Genomic DNA, 10,000 nt, shown 5'->3' on the forward strand with positions numbered 1-10,000 from the left:
CAAACTTCACAACGTTACAAAGAACTTCAGGATATTATAGCTATCCTTGGGTTGGACGAATTATCTGAAGAGGATCGTTTAACCGTAGCAAGAGCACGAAAAATTGAGCGTTTCTTATCACAACCCTTCTTCGTAGCAGAAGTTTTTACCGGTTCTACAGGAAAATATGTTGGTCTCGCAGAAACAATTAGGGGGTTTCAACTGATCCTTTCCGGAGAATTAGATGGTCTTCCCGAGCAGGCCTTTTATTTGGTAGGTAACATCGATGAAGCTACCGCGAAGGCTATGAACTTAGATGTGGAGAGCAAATTGAAGAAATGACCCTAAAGCTTTGTGTACTGACTCCTAATCGAATTATTTGGGATTCAGAAGTGACAGAAATTATTTTATCTACTAATAGTGGCCAAATTGGTGTATTACCAAATCACGCCCCTATTGCCACAGCAGTAGATATAGGTATTTTGAGAATATGCCTTAACGATCAACGGGTAACGATGGCTCTGATGGGTGGTTTCGCTAGAATAGGCAATAATGAGATCACCATTTTAGTAAATGATGGTGAGAGGGGTAGTGACATTGATCCGCAAGAAGCTCAGCGAACTCTTGAAATAGCGGAAGCTAACTTGAGTAAAGCTGAAGGCAAGAGACAGGTAATTGAGGCGAATCTAGCTCTCAGACGAGCTAGGACACGCGTAGAGGCTGTCAATGCTATTTCGTTTTCGTAATCGTCGATGCATCAGAATAATCAAAAGAAGCTCCGTTTATACACCTTATTTGGATTCCACCAATTGGATACAATCAAGTGTAATCTGATGCAAGGAAAAAAATACAAACATAAAGTATGAATAGTGGGAGGATAATAGGGAAAGGGTAAAAGATTAATTAAAAAATAGGAAAGGGTGGGTAGAAAAACTTATTAGAGACCATTGACTCCGGTATCTAATAAGTTATACCTACTATTGGATTTGAACCAATGACTCCTGCCGTATGAAAGCAATACTCTAACCGCTGAGTTAAGTAGGTCATTTATCATCACAAAGAAAAAAAAAAGGAAGACCCCTCGCATGGGCATTATAGATGGAATACTACTTCTAAGCAATACCAATCTTTGTCAGTAAAGGGGTCAGAGAGCTATCATATGGGACCATAGAATATCCATCTTGACAAGATATTATCTAGATGTTAAGATATCTATGACAAGGGCTATAGCTCAGTTAGGTAGAGCACCTCGTTTACACGCGCGCCAATGCTTTTTCAGGGGAGTTCATCATGCAATCAACAGAATTGATCTTATTGATAAATCGGTGTCTTACTCCATGGATTCGAGGGAACAAGAGAACAATAGCCTGACAAATCTTTGGTTCGGTCCGATTCAGGTACCAATTTAAAATAGAACCCATCATTGATTTGATAATTGATAAGGTGAATACCTAGTCTATTCAATGCTAGGCATAATGGGTATAAGGACCTCAAAATAACATAACCTCTTTTCGCCCTATGAGCTTTAAGGTGTATGAAGTATCATATTTGACTCTTTGAGCGGAGCGATAGAGACTCAACCTAACTTAGGTTGATCTAGGCCGGAGGCAGACCTACGTCAAGGCAATCCTTCTTTGAAAACACTTTGGTATTGCTCCTGGATCAGAATACAAAAAATGAATCAGAGCACGTGGAACCATCTCGTTATCTTCCTGTCAAGAAAAAGTATGGTGGACTAGCCGATTCTTATATCAGTTAACGAAAGAGCCCAATGCAAAAAAAATGCATGTTGGGTCTTTGAAACAGTTCGAATCATTTAGATAATACTCAGTTTGATCTGTTTTACCGAGAAGGTCTACGGTTCGAGTCCGTATAGCCCTATATATTTTGACATCCGTGTCATTTTGACATTTTTGTGTAGCTCTCATTTTCTCACATTAGTGCTTGTGGCTGGCCCGCGCGGTGGGTTGGCAAAGCAAGTAGTCTTCTGTTTCTGCACAATACTTATTTTTTTTTTATTCCAACCTAATCTAATTCAATTGTTCATCATTCCAATTCTACTGGTCCTTCCTTCCGATACAGACTTTATGCAAGCAAGAAGATTGGGGGCCTGTTTGAACTTGCACGGGCTGGGGATCCTTCTGACTCATCGCTTTGTTGTTCCACAATAACTCCAATGCAGTGCATTGTTTCAGAGATAAAAAATGGACGCTAACCTATAACCTAAACGTATCAACGTTTGCACCCTCTTCTATTTCTATGAGTCTATTTTTGGATTTGGTCTGTCGAATCGTTCAACAACGCCTGATTCCATTAGAAGTATCTTATGCGGATCATTTATGATTCAGCCGATTCTACGACTGTGGTACACTCCATTGTGTAGGTTTACTTCAAAGGAAACAAACCTTTTTATTGTCACGAAACCTAACCCCTTGGGTAGTCTTATCAGATGTTATTAACAAGTATTTCAAATCATTTCAAATCGCGATTTTGAGTCCTAGAAATTGGTCCGAAATGGAATGACTTCTTCAAGACTTCTATTCTAAGTCTAATTAAATAACTCGATTCTTTATTCTCTCTAGGGGGACCATCGGGGGTAGGGAGTACAAGTCAAAAGTCTATAATTTGGTATAGGAATCCATGAGTTGTTATATATCTATTTATATGGAAATATGGAAGTTTATATGGAAATATGGAAGGATTTCTCACAATTTAACAGATTGAATCAAATCAATTAAGTATAAATTTGGGACAAAGGGAGAGAATCTAATTGGCCGATGCATTCTATTTCCGTATCTGTATCGAATCAATAGACAGAATGACGATCCTCTAACCAGACCCTAATGAAAAGAATACATCAACACAAACCAAGTGGAATATACCATAAATCCTAAGATAGAAATCCCTAGGCATTCTACTACATCTGACTATTTGTGTTGTGATATTATAAAAGAAAAAAAAAAAAGAGAGAAAAATTTACCCAAGCCAGGCTTATTATTTATTAGAATTTTTATTCTATTATTATTCAAATTATATTAGAAATTTGATATAATATATATTTATATTATATTAAATATTAATTCAATTTCATATTTTGAATTTTCTGTTAATTTAAATATTAATTAATATATTAATATAACATTGTTATGTTATATATTTATATTTAATATTTTTTTTTTATGATTTTATGAATAGAAATAATATTCATATTATTTTCATATTATTTCAAATAGTCTTTAATTACTTTTTTATTTTAAGAAAATCCGAAACAAAACAAAGTGAGAGAGTTTTTTTGTATAAAAACATAATATGTCTACATCCTGAATGGAATCGAAGTAAATGTAAGTGGGATTCCGTTGGATGAATCTTGAAACGAGACATGATTCATAGCAAACAAATGAAACTACGTGGTTCCACCCTAATTGGTGTTTCGACTAAATAGTTATGAATAAATTGACAATTAAAATTCGAATTGACTAATTCGGTATATTCCACATTAATAGGAGTGCATCTATGTTTCTGCTTCACGAATATGATATTTTTTGGGCATTTCTGATAATATCAAGTGTTATTCCTATTTTGGCATTTTTTATTTCCGGAGTTTTAGCCCCGATTAGTGAAGGACCGGAGAAGCTCTCCAGTTATGAATCGGGTATAGAACCAATGGGGGATGCTTGGTTACAATTCCGAATCCGCTATTACATGTTTGCTCTAGTTTTTGTTGTTTTTGATGTTGAAACGGTCTTTCTTTATCCATGGGCAATGAGTTTCGATGTATTGGGTCTATCCGTATTTATAGAAGCTTTCATTTTCGTGCTTATCCTAATTGTTGGTTCAGTTTATGCATGGCGAAAAGGAGCATTGGAATGGTCTTAACCCCTGAATCCTCAGACAATAAAAAAGAAGGAAAAGGTTACATTGAGACAGTTATGAATTCTATTGAATTTCCGTTACTTGACCGAACAGCCCAAAATTCAGTTATTTCAACTACACCGAATGACCTCTCGAATTGGTCAAGACTCTCCAGTTTATGGCCACTTCTCTACGGTACCAGTTGTTGCTTCATTGAGTTTGCTTCATTAATAGGATCTCGATTCGACTTTGATCGTTATGGGCTGGTACCAAGATCAAGTCCTAGGCAGGCGGACCTAATTTTAACAGCCGGCACGGTAACAATGAAAATGGCTCCTTCTTTAGTGAGATTATATGAGCAAATGCCTGAACCGAAATATGTCATTGCTATGGGAGCTTGTACCATTACAGGGGGGATGTTTAGTACCGATTCTTATAGTACCGTTCGGGGAGTCGATAAGCTAATTCCTGTGGATGTCTATTTGCCGGGCTGCCCACCCAAACCAGAGGCAATTATGGATGCTATAACGAAACTTCGTAAGAAAGTCTCTCGAGAAATCTATGAAGATAGAATTGGGTCTCAACAGGAAAATCGATATTTTACTACCAATCACAAGTTTCATGTTGAGCGAAGTACTCATACTGGAAATTATGATCAAGGATTACTCTACCAGTCCCCATCTACTTCAGAGATACCTTCTGAAGCATTTTTCAAATACAAAAGTTCAGTGTCTTCCCACGAATTATTGAATTAGGAAAGGCAGGATGCTTTTGTGTTGTCCAGGATAACAAGCAGTGGGTCAATCTTCATAAATTTCATCGGCAATTTGAAATACTCATACAAATGTGGGAGAGATCAAGAAGATGCAGGGTCGTTTATCCGCTTGGCTAGTCAAGCATGAGCTAGTTCATAGATCTTTGGGCTTCGATTACCAAGGAATAGAGACTTTACAAATAAAACCCGAGGATTGGTACTCCATTGCTGTCATTTCATATGTATATGGTTACAATTATCTACGTTCCCAGTGTGCCTATGATGTAGCACCAGGCGGATTGTTAGCTAGCGTGTATCATCTTACGAGAATACAGTATGGTGTGGATCAACCCGAAGAGGTATGCATAAAAGTATTTGCCCCAAGGACGAATCCTAGAATCCCGTCTGTTTTCTGGATTTGGAAAAGCGCAGACTTTCAAGAGCGGGAATCCTATGATATGTTGGGAATCGCTTATGAGAATCATCCACGCCTGAAACGTATCTTGATGCCCGAAAGTTGGCTAGGCTGGCCTTTACGTAAGGATTATATTACCCCCAATTTCTATGAAATACAAGATGCTCATTGAATGATAAGATGAATGATAAGAAACTAATCTTCACTTATACGACTCCAGATATTCAAGGAATCTTTTTACGTTCTGTTCTAGATGAAACGGAGTAACTGGCCTTTCATTCGTACTATGGATGGGCTGCTAAAGAAGCTTCATTTAGATTCTCAAATTTTGAAGAGTCCCATTTCAGATGAGCAGAGCCTGTAGGATGAATCAAAAGAGTTCTGCACCATGAACTTTGTACCGCGCGCATCGCTTAGATGGGGCCACGGAAAGCTGCATAGAAGGGAGTGAATAAATGGGAAAGTGAAGAAATAGAATATGAAATAAAATCGTAAATTCTGAAATAAAAAAAGAAAAATTCAGAAATTAAATAAAATAAAAAAGGATCGGATTTTTTGGACTGTCTCTGAAATGAACCCTGCCTTTTCCTATCCTTCAACTCCTCCAGACTAGTCTTTTAGGGTTTTCGACCAACTAACTTCGACTTCGGATATGTATGAAGTATTAACATTCTTTTTGTGCGGGAAGAGATACAGTATGAACAAACAAACAAAAAAGAGGAGGGAACGGAATCCAATTATTTTCTTTACTCATATCTTTACCCATCTACTCGTTTTTTACCCATCTACAAGACGGAGGCGTCTATCTATACATCTAGATGTAGATGGATAAATATGTATTATGCTCTGGACTATTAACGCATATAATATTAAATAATATTAATATGGGTTCTGACTCTATTGATTTATTTGTATGAGTATCTTATCTATTCGATACATTAACCACGTGCCAGGAACCAGATTTGAACTGGTGACACGAGGATTTTCAGTCCTCTGCTCTACCAGCTGAGCTATCCCGACCATTCTCGATGCATGATCCTACTAAAAGAAAAAGAAAGCTTGGGCCTATGTCAATGAAAGGGACTCAAAAAGCATTAACTTACCTAAATAAAGTCGGTAATTTGTTGGATCTTCAAAAAGGAGACTTTGTAAATGTAAGTGTAAGAGTAATGATATGAACTGTGAAAGGTTCCGTAATGGAGATTCTTTGCCCATCCATATATGGATGGGCATTTGTACGTATATCATATCTATCACAGTGAGAAGAGAGAAAGATTTCTGGCCGGATCCATTTGTGAAAGAGTAGAGTAAGTGAAAAACATATCTAATTTTGAACCACTGATAAAAAAAAAAGAGGATAAATGCTTAGGGAGTCAAATAGGCCTTTTATTGGGGATAGAGGGACTTGAACCCTCACGATTTCTAAAGTCGACGGATTTTCCTCTTACTATAAATTTCATTGTTGTCAGTATTGACATGTAGAATGGGACTCTATCTTTATTCTCGTCTCACTCGATTAATCAATCCTTAAAAAGATCTATCAGACATCCTTAAAAAGATCTATCAGACTCTGGTGTGATAGTCGATTTGATCACTGACTATTCGATTCTTCCTTCTGCTTCTGAAATTATTATTCTGAAATTTTTAGAAAAAAAAAATATGGATTCGGGTCGTGATTAATCTTTGATATTTCAGTACGTATACGTACATATCTAGGGTCATCCCACTCTGGAGTTTCGATAGAAGGATTCTTCTACCAATGTAGTAAAGTCAACCCCATTCGTTAGAACAGCTTCCGTTGAGTCTCTGCACCTATCCTTTTTTTTTTCTGAAAACAGGATTTGGCTCAGGATTGCCCATTTTTAATTCCAGGGTTTCTCTGAATTTGGAAGTTACCACTTAGTAGGTTTCCATACCAAGGCTCAATCCAATCAAGTCCGTAGCGTCTACCAATTTCGCCATATCCCCCTCCCTCTTCCTTATGAGAAAGAAATCACATTGTGACCCCCCCTTCTTTTCTTTCATTTATCTTGGAGCCGTTGAATTCATTAGATACAGGCCCTTATTCCTATATCAAAGAGGTGTGTCCCTATTATATTTCTTGACCAGCTTCTTTCATCCCTATCGGAGTGGCGGGCCCATATTTGATATGATCCAATCAGAAATGATTCTATCATTGATGTATCCGCAATTCAATATGGATGGATATATCCCACGTCACATATATATATATGTCTTTACACCCCTTATTTTTTTAGCGCTATTTGGAATACTGGAACGGTCGATATTCATTCTTTTTTTATCGTCTTATCCCCTCCCTTTCCGAATGAAACCAGAGGAATGTCTCATTATGCTCTGGACTGCAGCCTTATCTTTATCTTATCCTTTCCTTTATCTTATCCTTTCCTTAGGAAGGATCTCCTATACTATAGGAATTCCTATAGTGTAAATAAATAGAATTTCTAAATTTCTATAACTATATATAGAATATATAACTAAGCTAATTTTTATTTTTTAGTTTATTTTATTAAGATTAAGTAATTAATATTACTAATATTACATAATCATAATATAATCTAATTAATATTAATAATATAATATATTAATATTATATTATTATTTATTATTACATAACAACATTAATATTAATAATTACATTATTAATATTAATGTTGTCATAATTAATATTATATTCTATTTAATATTAATATTGTATTATTAATATAATATTGATATTGTATTTATATAATTGTATTTGTATTTATATAATTGTATTTATATATATATATATTATATATAATAATAATAATTAATAATAATTATAATAATAATAAAAACAAACTACTCTTTATTTATTTATTATAATTATATTAATTATTAATAATAGATATTAATAATAGATAAATAAATAGATAAATAAAATAAAAAAATAAATAAATAGCTAATTACTAATAGCTAAGTCCCAGTAGTTTCCCGAAATCCTATGCACTATTTCTGTTATGTGAGCCCGCTTAGCTCAGGGGTTAGAGCATCGCATTTGTAATGCGATGGTCATCGGTTCGATTCCGATAGCCGGCTTTTCCATTTATTCGATTTTTTCCATGATTGATATTGATATTGATAATGTCTCCTTGAGATCAAGAGAAATTGAAAAGACTTTTCAATTTTCTCCAAATGTCGGGTCAACATAGTATGTTACGGGAACTCCCAACTATGAATAAAAAAGAATAAAAAATGGATTGAAGCTGTTAGATCTCTACAGAACAAGAAAGGGATACTTAACTTCCTATATATAACTATATAAAATAATCTGGTTATTGAGACAATTCATCTCATTCTTCTTTATAGTATTTCAGCGAGTTTAGCTTCGTTTATCGTTTAGTTCAGTCTTAATTTTTTTATTCTGTGAAATCCAATTTCAATAAAATAAGGAGTCTTTATGTCTCGTTACCGAGGGCCTCGTTTCAAAAAAATACGCCGTCTGGGGGCTTTACCGGGACTCACTAGTAAAAGACCTAGATCCGGAAGTGATCTTAGAAACCAACCGCGTTCCGGGAAAAGATCTCAATATCGTATTCGTCTAGAAGAAAAACAAAAATTGCGTTTTCATTATGGTCTGACAGAGCGGCAATTGCTTAGATATGTTCGTATCGCTGGGAAAGCCAAAGGGTCAACAGGTCAAGTTTTACTACAACTACTTGAAATGCGTTTGGATAACATCCTTTTTCGATTGGGTATGGCTTCGACCATTCCTGGAGCTAGACAACTAGTTAACCATAGACATATTTTAGTTAATGGTCGTATAGTAGATATCCCAAGTTATCGGTGTAAACCCCGAGATATTATTACTACGAGAGATGAACAAAGATCCAGAGCTCTGATTCAAAATTATGTGGATTCATCTCCCCGCGAGGAATTGCCAAAACATTTGACTCTTGACTCATTCCAATATAAAGGAATAGTAAATCAAATAATAGATAGTAAATGGATCGGCTTAAAAATCAATGAATTACTAGTCGTGGAATATTATTCCCGTCAGACTTAAACTTAATTAAAATAAAATAATTAAGCTTTGGACAATACAATTTTGTCTACCCTGTTTCACCAAACAAAGTAAATAGAACTAAGTTAAGGGATTTAATCCGGATTTTCCCCCATTTTCGTATCCTTTTCGTATCCCAAGTGGATCCGCGGTCAGATTCTCATTCCTTGTCCACCCTTTCCGATCCGATATTTTATCTACCACAGTAATTGGCAATAGAGAATCACTAGAAAGCAAAGGCCCTACTCTTGGAATAATGGTATCCATTGTTATTTGATACATTGTGGTTGGTAACGTTGGTAAATTAGGTGTAGGTCAAGGTACGGAAAGAGAGGGATTCGAACCCTCGGTAAGCAAAAGCCTACATAGCAGTTCCAGTGCTACGCCTTGAACCACTCGGCCACCTTTCCCACAGAATCTTAGGATTATTGCCCGGAAACCCGGTGAATAGCGAGTCATTCATATTATTTTATTGAATTTTTTATTGCAATACAATAAAGGTACGACCGATCTATTATAAATCGAAAACTTTTCGTCAAACAAAGATCTTCCTTCGAGGCTCGAGGGATAAAAACACATTTTTTTTTATTTAATATTAACTTAATATTAAAAAAACTATCTATTCATCTTTGTCAAGACGACGACCCTCTCCATCTTATTCGGATATTTATACCGTATACCGGATTAAACAACCAATGAATTGGGACGAATCCACAAACTCTATACTATACTATAGTATTTTATACTATGGTTATATTTAGAGGTCCATAGGAATTAAAAAATTCCTTTCTAGTTTCAGATTTATCAACAACAACTCTTCTCATGAGCTATCCCATGGATCTATTATTCCCATGGATCTATTATAAATAAATTCATGGGTCGCCCTATGATTTTAATATTTCCATTGTATTGTTTTGTTTGTGGATACGCGCTATTCGCCCAAAATGGATGGGTTGGT

At 35.6% G+C, this 10,000-nt stretch overlaps 3 non-coding genes across 3 annotated transcripts; 1 reads left to right on the plus strand and 2 right to left on the minus strand.

Moving 5' to 3' along the window:
• Positions 1-5,947: 5,947 nt before the first annotated feature.
• On the minus strand, positions 5,948-6,020 carry TRNAF-GAA (transfer RNA phenylalanine (anticodon GAA)). Its single transcript has one exon. It is a non-coding gene; the product is annotated as a tRNA-Phe (tRNA).
• Positions 6,021-8,005: 1,985 nt separating this feature from the next.
• TRNAT-UGU (transfer RNA threonine (anticodon UGU)) lies at positions 8,006-8,078 on the plus strand. Its single transcript has one exon. It is a non-coding gene; the product is annotated as a tRNA-Thr (tRNA).
• Positions 8,079-9,365: 1,287 nt separating this feature from the next.
• On the minus strand, positions 9,366-9,452 carry TRNAS-GGA (transfer RNA serine (anticodon GGA)). The gene has a single exon. It is a non-coding gene; the product is annotated as a tRNA-Ser (tRNA).
• Between the last annotated feature and the right edge of the window lie 548 nt (positions 9,453-10,000).

The sequence above is a fragment of the Aristolochia californica genome, unplaced genomic scaffold (assembly GCF_029961685.1).
Source record: "Aristolochia californica isolate CCGP_79_NKW_82.1479 unplaced genomic scaffold, dmAriCali1.0.hap1 SCAF_228, whole genome shotgun sequence".
NCBI classification, from domain to species: domain Eukaryota; kingdom Viridiplantae; phylum Streptophyta; class Magnoliopsida; order Piperales; family Aristolochiaceae; genus Aristolochia; species Aristolochia californica.